Source organism: Cucurbita maxima, unplaced genomic scaffold (assembly GCF_002738345.1).
Source record: "Cucurbita maxima cultivar Rimu unplaced genomic scaffold, Cmax_1.0 Cma_Scf00015, whole genome shotgun sequence".
Lineage (NCBI taxonomy): Eukaryota > Viridiplantae > Streptophyta > Magnoliopsida > Cucurbitales > Cucurbitaceae > Cucurbita > Cucurbita maxima.
Window position 1 is genome coordinate 2,806,009 of NW_019272031.1, and position 13,115 is coordinate 2,819,123.

The following is a 13,115-nucleotide window of genomic DNA, read 5'->3' on the forward strand; positions in this document are numbered from 1 at the left end:
CATAATTTTACCATAGGTAAAGAATAATATTTATTATTTACCCCTTTCATTATTCGATTCTAACGGATCTACCTTTTGTTGTAATCAAATCCTTGTCTAAATTTAGGTTAAAAAAAAATCCATTGCTTAAATGGTGCTTGATTTTGAGTATCTCATGTTCTTTATTATAATTTTTCTCTCTCTTTCCTTCTCTTGTTTGGTCTAATCATGGAATATTAATGGTAAGTTTACTTAAGAAGAAAATAACGTTAACGGGTTTTTATATTGGATTTCATACGATAGTCATACGACACGAGTAAATGAAAGATACATAAATGAATGAACTAAGACTACATCTGAATAAGAGCGATTGTTATGATAAGGTGACTAAAACTTACTACTTATGCTAACAAGGTGCACCTTCTTTCTCGGTGACTCAATCATAGGATCTTCAAAGTTAAACGTGTTTTATTTAGAGAAATTTTATATTTGGTAATCTTTTGAAAATTTTCATAGAAAGCATGCGAGTCAGAATGAAACATACTAAAAAGGCTCGTAGCCCATTGTACTAGATATTATTCTTTTTGACTTTCTCTTTCGGGCTTCCCCTCAAAATTTTAAAATTTTAAAATGCGAAAGGGGTGGACACTAGGCGATGTGCTAACAAGAACGCTGAGCCCCGAAGAGCGATAGGATTGTGACATCAGTAGAGATTCAAAAATTTAATTAAATATAGAAAGGGTAAAAAAAACATAATCTTTGTTTATATTAATAAAATTTGTTTTGAGAGTAAGGTGGGGTTTTGTTGGGTTTCCCAACAATTTCTATTATGAGCACAAAAGCTATGTAATAACACAGACCGTCCTTCATTTTGGAGTTCTGAAATTTTAAGCTCTGCGTGTCAGCATCTTCATCATCAATTCATTCATTTATTCAATCCTCCTGTTCATAATACAATCCTTCACGTTTCTAGCTGTTTATATGGATCGAGAATTCAATTTAATCGACCCATTCGAAAATAGAGTATGATACATGAGTAAATAAGAGATACATGAATGAACCGATACCAAATTCTAATGTGAATGAGAACTGAGTCGTTATATAGAATTACAACTCAATCAACTTGATTGTTCGATACTTTTGTCACTTTTTGTCTATGTCTTCGAAGCTCACAATACTTTGTTCGACATTTGATGATTTGTCGATCTATTGACATAGGTAAATTTAAAGCATGACTCTGATACCATGTTAGAAATCACGACTCTCCACAATGGTACGATATTGTCCACTTTGAGCATAAACTCTCATGGTTTTGCTTTTAGATTCCCCAAAAGGTCTCATGTCAATGAAGATAGTATTCCTTGATTATAAATCCATGATTATTCCCTAATTTAGCCGATATGGGACTTCCATCCAACAATAAGAAGAATGTAATGCATGTATGTGAGGACAAAGTATTATGGATGAATTTGTGTTGGTCTGTAAGGATAATCTTCACTCTGAATGTGAGATCCTACATCAATGGGAGAAACCTCCCGCTAGAAGACGCATTTTAAAATTGAGAGACTGACGACGATATGTAACGAACAAAAACGGACAGTATCTACTAGCAGTGAGCTTAAACTCTTACACTTAAAAAGTGAGAAGTAGGTAATATGACCTTGTCCTGTGGCACATAGGTGTCGGATTTAAATTCTGAATCCTAATACGATGGACGGATTAATCATTAGATAGCGAGTGGACATTAATGCCATTTTCGTCCAATTAATGATTGACAATGTTTTGTTTTGTTTTTTTTTTTAAATAAATTATATAAAATTAAGAACTAAGCGCGTTTAATTATTGTTAATACTGTTGAACTCGTGATGGCCACGGAGATCCCATTCCCATCTCAACCCAATATGCCAATGTGGGGTGAGTTTACAATTACCCAAAGTTAAAGGACCATAATGCAATAAGTTTAAAATTTTTGAAATTTCTATCAATGCTCCCTAATATTATAATGGTCATTAGACCCCGTAACATTAAATGTCAGAGTATCAAGGATAACAAATTATACAAATAGCACGGTTTCGAAGGCCAGAAATAAACAAGCGTCACACAACATGATACACAAAGACATTGTAGGTCGAGGATAAACAAGTGCTACATACAGCACGATGTCGTAGGTCATGGATAGACAAGCACCACATAACAATGCAAAGTATCAGGAGTCAAGGGTAAACGAGCATCACTGCGACACGATCGTGGATCCCACGGTTTTCGAAATTTTAAGCAAAATACTAATAATTTCATATATTTTTTTTATTAATTTAAAAAAAAAAATTAAGGGTATTATTAAAAAAAAAAATAATAATAATATAAGAATATTTTTAGCCTAATATAATAAAACTAATATTCCTTCTTACCTATTTAAAATAAAGTAGTTTCTTTCATAAACAACTTTCCTAAATTACTCATTTATAATTTGACCATTTTTTTTTATACTATAAGCTAATATTCAATCCTACTTTAATTCACAAAAGTGAATTTCTTCAACATTACAACAAATTTTATCGATGCAAAAGTGGACAATATCTGTTAGTAGTGGGTTAGGGTTGTTACAAATGGTATCAGAGAGTCAGACACTAGTGGGTGTGCCAATGAGGATGCTGGCCTCCAAGGGAGTGGATTGTGAGATCCCACATCAGTTGGAGAAGGGAACGAAACATTCTTTATAAGGGTAGTAGACGAGTTTTGAAATCGTGAAGCTGACGGCGATACATAACGGGGTAAAGCGGACAATTACATAAGAGTCGATAGGTACATGAATGAACTGAAACCGTATTCGAATGAGAGTGATCTTGAGGATATAATGATTAGAAAAGAGAATCGATAATTACTATCTATACTAACCATATGTATCAATCGTAAATAGTTTAAAGTTAAACGTGTTTTTATACAAGTAATGATCAAACATCGTAAAAGAATACATGTTGGTTGGTGGAAAAAGTTCGAGATTCAAACAAAATAATTAACTATGATTTTAAACGTGGGTATGAAAACTTACTTTTATCCCAAAAATCGACTCCAATTTTCAAACATAATTTATTAATTTAGGATTAAGGAACGAAGATGAGCTAATTAATCGTTTTGCTTTTTATATTTAAAATGAAAAGAAAAGGATTAAAATATAATATAACGTAGAGATGTCTCTTTTATCTGCAGGGCCGAGGCCTCTCAAACATTTTTCGATTAGATGGGGCCGGGAAAGAAATTATATTATTCGTTTCCGTACAATTTCCCACCCCGTTTAGACGAAAAATGGGAGAAGAAGTGGATGCATTTTTTCTCCGTTAGATAAGTAAGGACGGAACTATACTATGACGTAATTTTAAAAAATTATGTTGAAAGAATGAAAAGTTTAAAATAATTATATTTTTTCTTAAAAAAAAAATTAACGGGCATGGAACTTGATCCCGTAATTTTGTTTTTTACGAAATTCTGACCCTGATCGCTAAAAAAATAAATGAATAATTTCACAGGAATGGAAAATGAAATAGGTGATAATATGTCCCGACTCTGCTCGGTACATGTTCGGGTGCAGTAAACTTTTGTTATTGTTACTGTTATGGAATAAATTTTACTATTCTAAAAGCTGATTCTTTACCAAATTATTCCAACTTATATTTATAAGATTGTTCTCACACCCTTTTCTTTTCTTTCTTTTTAAATAAAAGTAAATGAAAATGACAGAATTTGAACCAATTAAATTTTGTTTAAAATTTTCTCTTTACTTTTTTTTTTCGCCTGAAAGAGATAAGATTTCTTTGTATTTAATTATACATTAAATTATATTTTTTTCACATACGATCTCGAGCATCGTATCTACTTTAGTCATTATATTCTAGAAGTTACCAGTCCGAAATGATAATTTTACATGTTTTTCAATAAATAATTTTTTCATAAATAGAAAATAAATGATACCGTAATATAACATCTTAAGTTCATGGTTAGCCGATATTGTCTGTTAGATGAAAATGTCCCACATTGGTTAATTTAGGGAATGGTCATGTGTTTATAATCTAAGAATATACTATCCATTGACACGAGGCCTTTTAGGGAAGCTCAAAACAAAGTCATGTGAACTTATGCTTAAAGTGGATAATACATACCATTGTGAAGATTTAACCCGATATGGAAAAGAACGTGAAGAATCTTCACTATTTGTTTCCCCATATATATTCAATTATGCTTTGAAAAGCTACTTGGGAATGCCTTCCCTCTTTAATGTAATCACTTAGGTCTCTCTTTTAAGTTTGGAGTTCTTTATAATCAAATTTCAAACATTTATGCAATTTTATCAACTTTTTCTTAATTTATTGTCAAAAAGTTCTATCAATTACCTTCAAGTTTGAATTTCGGAGGATTTCTTATTGGGGAGTTGAAAACATCAAATTCGGAATAGAAACAAACGGGTTGCTTTTGAGAAAGTGATTGAGTGAATGAATACCACATTCGAACGAGAGCAATCCTGAAGATAAGATAGCTAAGAAAGACCTAAAGGAATTAAAAGTTGTTACATATACCAACAAGGTACAGCTTGATCATAGGAACCCTAAAGTTAATCGTGTTTTGCTTAGAGCAATCCTATGTTCGGTGATCTCTTAAAAAGACATGTGTTGATCTGTAGGGATAGTTATGTAAGTAACGTGACCTGATTTGAATCATGGGTATGGAGTATTACACTTCATTTTTTATTTTCCCGACGATTCGAACGTAACTTAGTAGGTAAGAAAACTAAATGAATTGTGAGAGTAAATTGATGATGAAGGAAAGAATACAAATAATCAATCCATATATATATATTTGCATTGATTTTTAGGGTTTTTAGAGAATTTTCAAAGGTACCCTTGAGTTAGAGTAGAAACAAGTAAAGTTAGAGAAAAGAGAATTTCTAAAAGCCATGCAATCAACGACACAATTAGAAGTATTCATATCCTTTCTTCTTTAGCATAACTCAATAATTAAGTTACCACTCGAATCGCTTATACGTTTGGAAAATAGATGTATCTAAATGACTTGAAAGTCTCGATGAATTCAGACTACCTAACTCGAACCATAATGAGTTGGGTTCGATTTTTTTGGATTTGAGTTGGATTGAATTTTTTAAAATCGAAAAAATTCAAGTCGGTTTGCGAATTGATATTTCTTTTATCGGGTTGACCCCACCCACCTGAAAATAGTGTTACAACCCAACCCTATCCTATGTTATCCTACTTTTAAGATTATTATGAATATTAAGAATATTTGTTTTTGTAACTGATGTTAGCGATTTCTTTTATTGGGTTGACCCGGCTAACCCGAAAATAGGGTTACAACCCAACCCTATCTTATCCTACGTTTAAGATTATTATGAAAATTAAGAATAGTTGGTTTTTGTAAATGATGTTAGCGATTTCTTTTATCGGGTTGATCCGACTAACCCGAAAATAGGGTTACAGTCTAACCCTATCTTATCCAATGTTTAAGATTATTATGAAAATTAAGAAATTTTGGTTTTTGTAACTGATGTTAACGATTTCTTTTATCGGGTTGACCCGACTAACTTGAAAATAGGGTTACAATACAGTCTTATCTTATACTACTTTTAAGATTATTATGAAGATTAAGAATATTGGTTTTTGTAACTGATGTTAGTGATTTCTTGTATCGAGTTGACCTGACTAACCCTAAAATGGGTTTAGAACCCAACCCTATCCTATCTAGTTTTAAGATTATTATGAAAATTAAGAATAGTTGACCTGACTAACCCGAAAATAGAGTTACAACCCAACCTACTTGTAAGATTGTTATGAAAATTAAGAATATTTTGTTTTTGTAACTGATGTTAGTGATTTCTTTTATCGGGTTGACCCGACTAACCCTAAAATGGATTTACAACTAACCCTTTATCCTATCTACTTTTAAGATTATTATGAAAATTAAGAATAGTTGACCCGACTAACCTGAAAATAGGGTTACAACCCGACGATATCATATCCTAGTTTTAAGATTTACGAAGAGTAAAAATAGTTGGGTTTCGTAACTGATGTGAGTGATGCATGACTTGTAAATATATGATATTTAAGTTTTATGAGCTTTCATAACCGAGTGGAGTTAGATTGTTTACTATATCTAGGTTGTTAGGGTCACCAACCCAACCAACCGGGAATTTTTTATAGCTCCAAAAGATTTTCTCAACTCAATCTAACCCAATTCGTGTACGTTTTTTCAGAAGGGAACGAAACGTAAAATCGTGTAACCCACAAAAGGAGTATATGCAAATAGATTTTTGAGAGATTTTGGTGCAGCTTTTGAATCAAATGAAACGTAGATGAAAAGACAAGGTGATGGATTAATGGGCATAGGGTATGGCCCATAGCCCTCAAGGGCAACCCCACATAATTTGGTCTTGCCCTTCACCATATACGAGTACCTCGACCCTACCACGCATACCCATCATTCTTTGCCAATCTCTCTCTCTCTCTCTCTCTCTCTCTCTGCCCATAAAAAGTGACCTAAATTGATATCATTTCTTACTCTTTTTGAAAGAATTTAGAAGCTGTTGAAGATGTATATGCTTGTACAAGTGCATACAAAGAAAGAACCCTACCTCCCGACCGCTTGTCATTAATGGTTGATGATCGACTCTGGTATCAGTTGAGAGTTTTGATTTTGAACCTCTCGTGTATCCAAATGGGTGGCTTAGCTTGTCGTTATCGTGGTCTATTGGTAATGATATTTCTTAATGGTCGACTTAAGTACCTCAATCTAAACATAATCTATAGATTGAATTTCTACATGTCAATCTTGTTTTAGATTAAAACATAGATGTTAATTAGAGATGTTCATTTAATCTGCGGAGTCTTGTTTCGATTTAAGTGAAAAATATCTTAATGAATAAGAAACATGGGATGGAGTGAAGATAGATTTTTACCCGTTAGCTAAATAGGGCTGGAGATAGAGATTACGTTCGTTGTCCCTGTCTCCATCCCTACCCTACCCTGCTCGACTATACAAACATAAATGGAGAATTTTGCAGAAATGGTAATAGAAAAGACTTATCCACCCCTACCCTTCTCGACTATCTCAACCTTAAGCTATAGTTGATCTCCATTAAGGAGATCAAACCCTTTTTCCGATAAGATTTGACTCATTTATAGTTGACTTCGAATATATTTAGATAGAGTTCATTCTACCACGATCATATTCAGGATTATCTAATTTCTTGGATGGCTATAGCCTTTCACTTGCAATAAAGATTATCTAAAATAATGATCAACAAAGTATTATTTTTCCAAGAAAATGTATTTGACACGAGATGGTAACGATTTGAGCTCTGAATCAGGCGACTCAATTAGTTCAACACCCGAGTAAATGAAAGATACATAAATAAACCGATACCACATCCGAATGAGAGTAATTCTGAAGACAGGATAACTAAGAACCGCTTAAAGAAAATGAAAGTTGCTACCTATATTAACAAGGTGCACCTTTCATTTCGATGGTTCAATCATATGAACTTCTTAATTAAACGTGTTTTAGGTTTCTCTTTGGGCCAAGTCTTAGAACTATTGGGCTGCTGGTCCTACGGTTGGGCTTTTAGTATCCACAAACCAGATGGCCTTCCTAGAAGCTTCTAGATATTATTACTTCTATTATTCATTAATAATAGAATGATTGTTGTTTAAACCATAGAAGATCAAAACTAGAAGTAAAGGATTCAAACATATTTAGCAATTAAACCTATAGATAATTAGGTAAGGAATCGTGCCTAGATTTGAAATCTAGATTTGGCACGTGACTTGTCTCGGCATTCCTCTGCAACATGGTTGTGTTACTTATTCCTTGCTTCTAAAAGTGAAAACTAATTCCGTAAACCAACACGAGTCCTTCAAGACGTAAGGTCGACATAGTAGCATTACTTACTCCTCCCTAAAAGTGAAAATTATCCTCATAAACCAACATGAGTCGAACTTCGCATTAAAATTCATAAGGTAAATAATACAATTTGGGTTGAGTTGAAGAAATTTATTGGACCAACCTAGAATTTTGGGTTGGTCAAGTTGATGACCCGAGCAACTTGAATAAAGTTCATCATCCAATCCAATCCAACCCAACCTCCTATTCTCAAATTGGGTCGAGTTGGCTTGTCAGATTATTCTATTTTTTAAAAATTATTTAAGAAAATTCTAATTATTCATAATACTATTATATTAATAACTAAAATCTCGTACGACTAAAAAAAAAATTGTCAAATATTTTTAATTTTTTTTTAGTAATCTTAAAAGTATGGTTGAATTGTAACTCTATTTTTGTTGGTTTGATTGACCAAAAAAAAATTGTCAGTCCCACAAATATTCCAATTTTTTATTTTTAAAAAATAAAAACTTTAACCGAACCTAATTTTTATAATTTGATTTGGATAGCTCGAATGGATTGAATTCTGAAATAGATAGTATAATTTAAAATAACAAATCAACTCAATTTAATTTTTTAATTAAAATAAATAAATATCTCAATAACTTATTAAACGACGAATTTATTAAACACAAAATTAAAAATCTTAATAACTTATTAAATACTTTGCACCGTTATCTATTAAGCTTAAATATATATATAAAAAAAATTAAATTTATAATTTAATCTTTAAAAAAACCTTCCACATTTATTCTGAAAGAATTATATTAAAATATTATGAATACATATATTTTTTCATTAAAAAAAAAACACAATATTCAAAATATATTTTAATTAATATTTGTTTTGGTGAACAGCTGTGTGTGCATGTAGAGCACGTGGATATCACGTGAATTCTCTGCTTTGGAATGAAAAATAAATATTATAATAAATACTTGTACCGTGAATCGAGGCAGAGTTTTTTTTTTCTTTTTCTATTTCTTTTAATTTTAAATTCGTCTGTCATTTATATTTTATTAAAAGTTAAAAAAAAATTAAAAATATATTTTAATTTCTTCACCTGAAATATAAATTAATATCTTATTAAGAAGACGAGCATTAATGTATGGTGAATCCCAACCACTCAGATTGCTTCATTATTAAATCAAATACACAAAATAAAAATAAAATTTTAAATTTGTATTATTTTAAAAAAATATTATGTTTTCCTATCTAACTGACACGACACGATGATACGATATTGTCTACTTTGAGCATAAAGTCTCGTAGTTTTGCTTTAGGCTTCCCAAAAGTCTCACTCCAATAGGAGAGAGTATTCCTTGTTTATAAACTCATAATCATTCTCTAAATTAGTCAATGTCGGACTTTCATCATCCAACACCTCCCCTCGAACAAAGCACGCCTCTTCTTAATCGAGGCTCGACTCCTTTGGAGTCTTGTCACCCATGATCATTTCCTAAATTAACCGATGTAGGACTTTCATCATTCAACATTAAAATGTTTGATTTTTTTTTTTTCACTAGTTAATTTTTTTATCTGTCAATTTTGAATCAACTTTTTAAGTTGTCTGATAAATCTTCGGAGTATAAATAATGTAGAAGTTGTAAAAATTTGAGTCAACATGCCCCCGACCCATTTGATAATTTCTTGTTTGGTAGAAGTTCATCACGAAATTTACTAAAACTTGTATTTGTTTTAGAGCACATCACGAAATTTGAATTCGGTCTTTGATGGCCCTGACATTTCTCTGTATCCTCTATGACATCGATTCGTTACCTATTCATTGTTTTTTTAAGAGTTATTTCAGTATGATTTGTTCTAGCTTAGATGGGTGTCAAGAAAATTCATAAGAGGTTAAAATATATATTATTAGTTTGTCTAAAAAAACAAAAACTATTAATTTAAAAAGGTTAAAAATTATAATTCAATTTAAAAAATACATCCAATTTTAGAATAGAACGTCGTGCTTAGCTGCAGTGAATTCAAAGTACACGAGGCCATTGAGTGAATGGACCGTGGGGATTGTGAACGAGCTTGGTCAAAATCGGGTCTTGTTCGTTCATTGCAAATCAAAAGATGACAATTTGGGTGACCATAATGTAACAAATGGTCAGACTTATAAATGGCAATTCAAGGAGAATATAATTTCGACTACGCTCTTTTGGTGTACCCTAAGAACTTCAACTAACCAACACGCCAACTTCGAAGTATTTTGGAGAGAGAAAAGCGAGTGGCTAGCTTCTCATTGCAATTTTCGGTCTTGCATTTGGTATGCTCGGGATAACGGCATTTATTTGCTAAACATTCCTCAAAGTGCTTTCGAGTTTATACGTAATTGGGAACAATAGTTGGCCATTTGAGACTTTCGAGATGAGATACCTTTCTCTTTTTTAATCACGATCAAATCCATTGTTTACTATAATGGTTCAAAATAAAGTAATACACATCTTATTTCAATTTCTGGCAAGGGTTAGAGGTTGAATGCTTCGTTAATGCATCATTCCACTCGGAGTAAAAACAACGTTTTAAGATAATTAAAAATTAAATTCAATTTAAAAAAATTTATTAGTTAAAACATATTTATTTGGAATTTTAAACATAAAATAATTGAAAAATTATAGAATACAATAAAAAATAATTAAAAAATATCAAATTTGGTAAAATTGACCATTAAGATGAAACTTGATTATTAAATCATTAAATTGGTCACTTCTTTTCAACCGTGAGATTTCATATCAGTTAAAGATGAGAATGAATCATTTCTAATAAGGGTGTAAAAATATTTCTTTAAAAGACTTGTTTTTTAACACGGCAAAGTCAACGACGATACGTAATGAGTTAAAGCAGATAATATCTACTGGTGTGAACTTGAATTGTTACAAATTGCATTAGAGTTAGACACCCGGTAGTGCGACAGTGAGAATGCTGGCTCCCAATAAAGTGAATTGTGAGACCTCATATTATCCCGTGGAAAAACTTATTCTTAAACATTTTAAAAAATAATTAAATAATTAAATAAATAAAACAGAGTAATTAAATTAAAAAAAAATAGCATTTATCATAATGTTAATCATTTTTAGCATAAATATAAAAAGTATAATTTTGGTCCTTTTTTTTGAGTTGACCGTTGACTATGTGAAATATGCCTAAGTTCACTTTTCATTGAATATGACCTATTAATTGAGAAATTGAGTGTGTCTGACACAATTATTGACTTTTTATTTAACATAATTTTTATATTTTTTAATATATAGTAAAATGATTCTTCTATTTTTAAATATTTAATTTTAATTTGTTTTTATTTTATTTTAATTTAAAATTATAGGTTAAATTAATATTTAAAAAATACTATTAAATTTTGGATTTTAACTTAATACAATTAAAAAATTTTAAAAAAATTAAAAAATATTTTTATAGTTAGTTTTGGATAATTAATACCTTGCTTAAAAATATTGTTGAATTTTTAAAATAATTTCATTTTAGCTGATTTTTTAAATATATTATTAATACTTTTACATTTTTTTTAAATAAATTAAAAAATACTTTTACTCTAACGTGAAAACGTTTGTAAATAATCTGAGGTATTGAGAGACGATTTTCATCCATATATTTACAATGATAATTTTATTTTAATGCTATTTTTAAAATTTTACTAGTAATTTTTAAATATGGTAAATGAAGGGTAATAATGAAACTTTTAAAAATTAAAATCTTTTTGAAATATTATTAAAAGGGTAAGGATATTTTATTTTAAATTAATGGTATTTTTTAGATTTTTTTTTTTTTAGTTTACGAGTAGTTTTAGATAAGGTACATAGTTTATGAGCATTTCTTATTCCCGTTATTCCAAGGAAGCAAATTACTATCGATTTTAGGGATTATGCTAATTGAAGATGATAAAATGTCGAACGTACACTTTCAACCGTGCAATATCTTGATCTTGACACACTTATGACAAGTTTTAATAGGAACTCAAGCCCCATTTACATTTACATTAGACGAAATTCTCCTTCGCCAAATGAACACAACTCATGCAGAATCTAACACACACTGTCTGTGCATGCATATTCAATCGTCTAGGCTACAGTCTCTCATTTGCAATGTCGCATCTCATCTTGTCATTTTTGTTCCCAGCGACACAACTCATTCACGATAATGAAATCTCAAGTCTCGAGATGTCGTCAGCTTTTGCTAATAAAAATTCATCTATATCGTCGGAACACCACAAAACAATCTTGATTATCGACTATTTTCTATTCCTATTTATCTTCATGACGCTACCGTCGATTTTAGGGGTTGCGCCAATTGATTACAAATAAAGACGATCTTATTTCAAATCTTCAATTATTACTACTCCAAATAAACATGTCACATTAAATAATGGAATTAAGTGACATAGATTATTTTAAACTAAGATACAAAAATAGAAGTTACTCTAGCTGGAATGAGACAAAATTAAATAATTAAAAAAAGTGGAAAAAGTCAAATCAAGTAATAAATTCAGATCTATACATTGCATTTATTTATATTATTATTGTCCATTTCTACCTAAAATAACACAGCCGTACACATGTCAGCTCATTTCACTCATTATAATTTTTTCTTAATTAAATTTTATTTTTTATTTTTAAAAATTCGTCAAAAGTTTCATTTATATAATTTACTTAATAAAGATACTAAGATTAATGCATTTAATTTTATTTTTTCTAATTGTTTATAATTATTGTAATTTTTATTTTTTGAATAAAAAATTACACAAAATTAAAATATTGTAATGTGATGGGAAGGTGAAATATTTCTGTCCCAAATTAAGTGCGAATTAAAAGCGACCATTCGTTATCCAATCAGTCAATTTCCTTTTTTATTTTATTTTATTAATTAATTAATGTTTTTCACTTTATTTATTTAAATATAATCTAATTGGACCAAAAACTGTCATTGTCAATATTTAGTATATGAAAAAGACTTCAGAACTTCCCATTAAAAAAAAAAAAAATTTCTTAAATTTTAAAATATTATATTTTTAATTTTAAATTTAAACTTATGTTTCATTAAATAATATTTATGGGGCTTAGCGTCTTTACTGGTGCATCGCTCGGTGACTAACTCTAATACCATTTGTAACAACCTAGAGGTCCCGTGTTCTTACTGACACACTGCCTCGTGTTGCCCGATGACTGACTCTAATACCATTT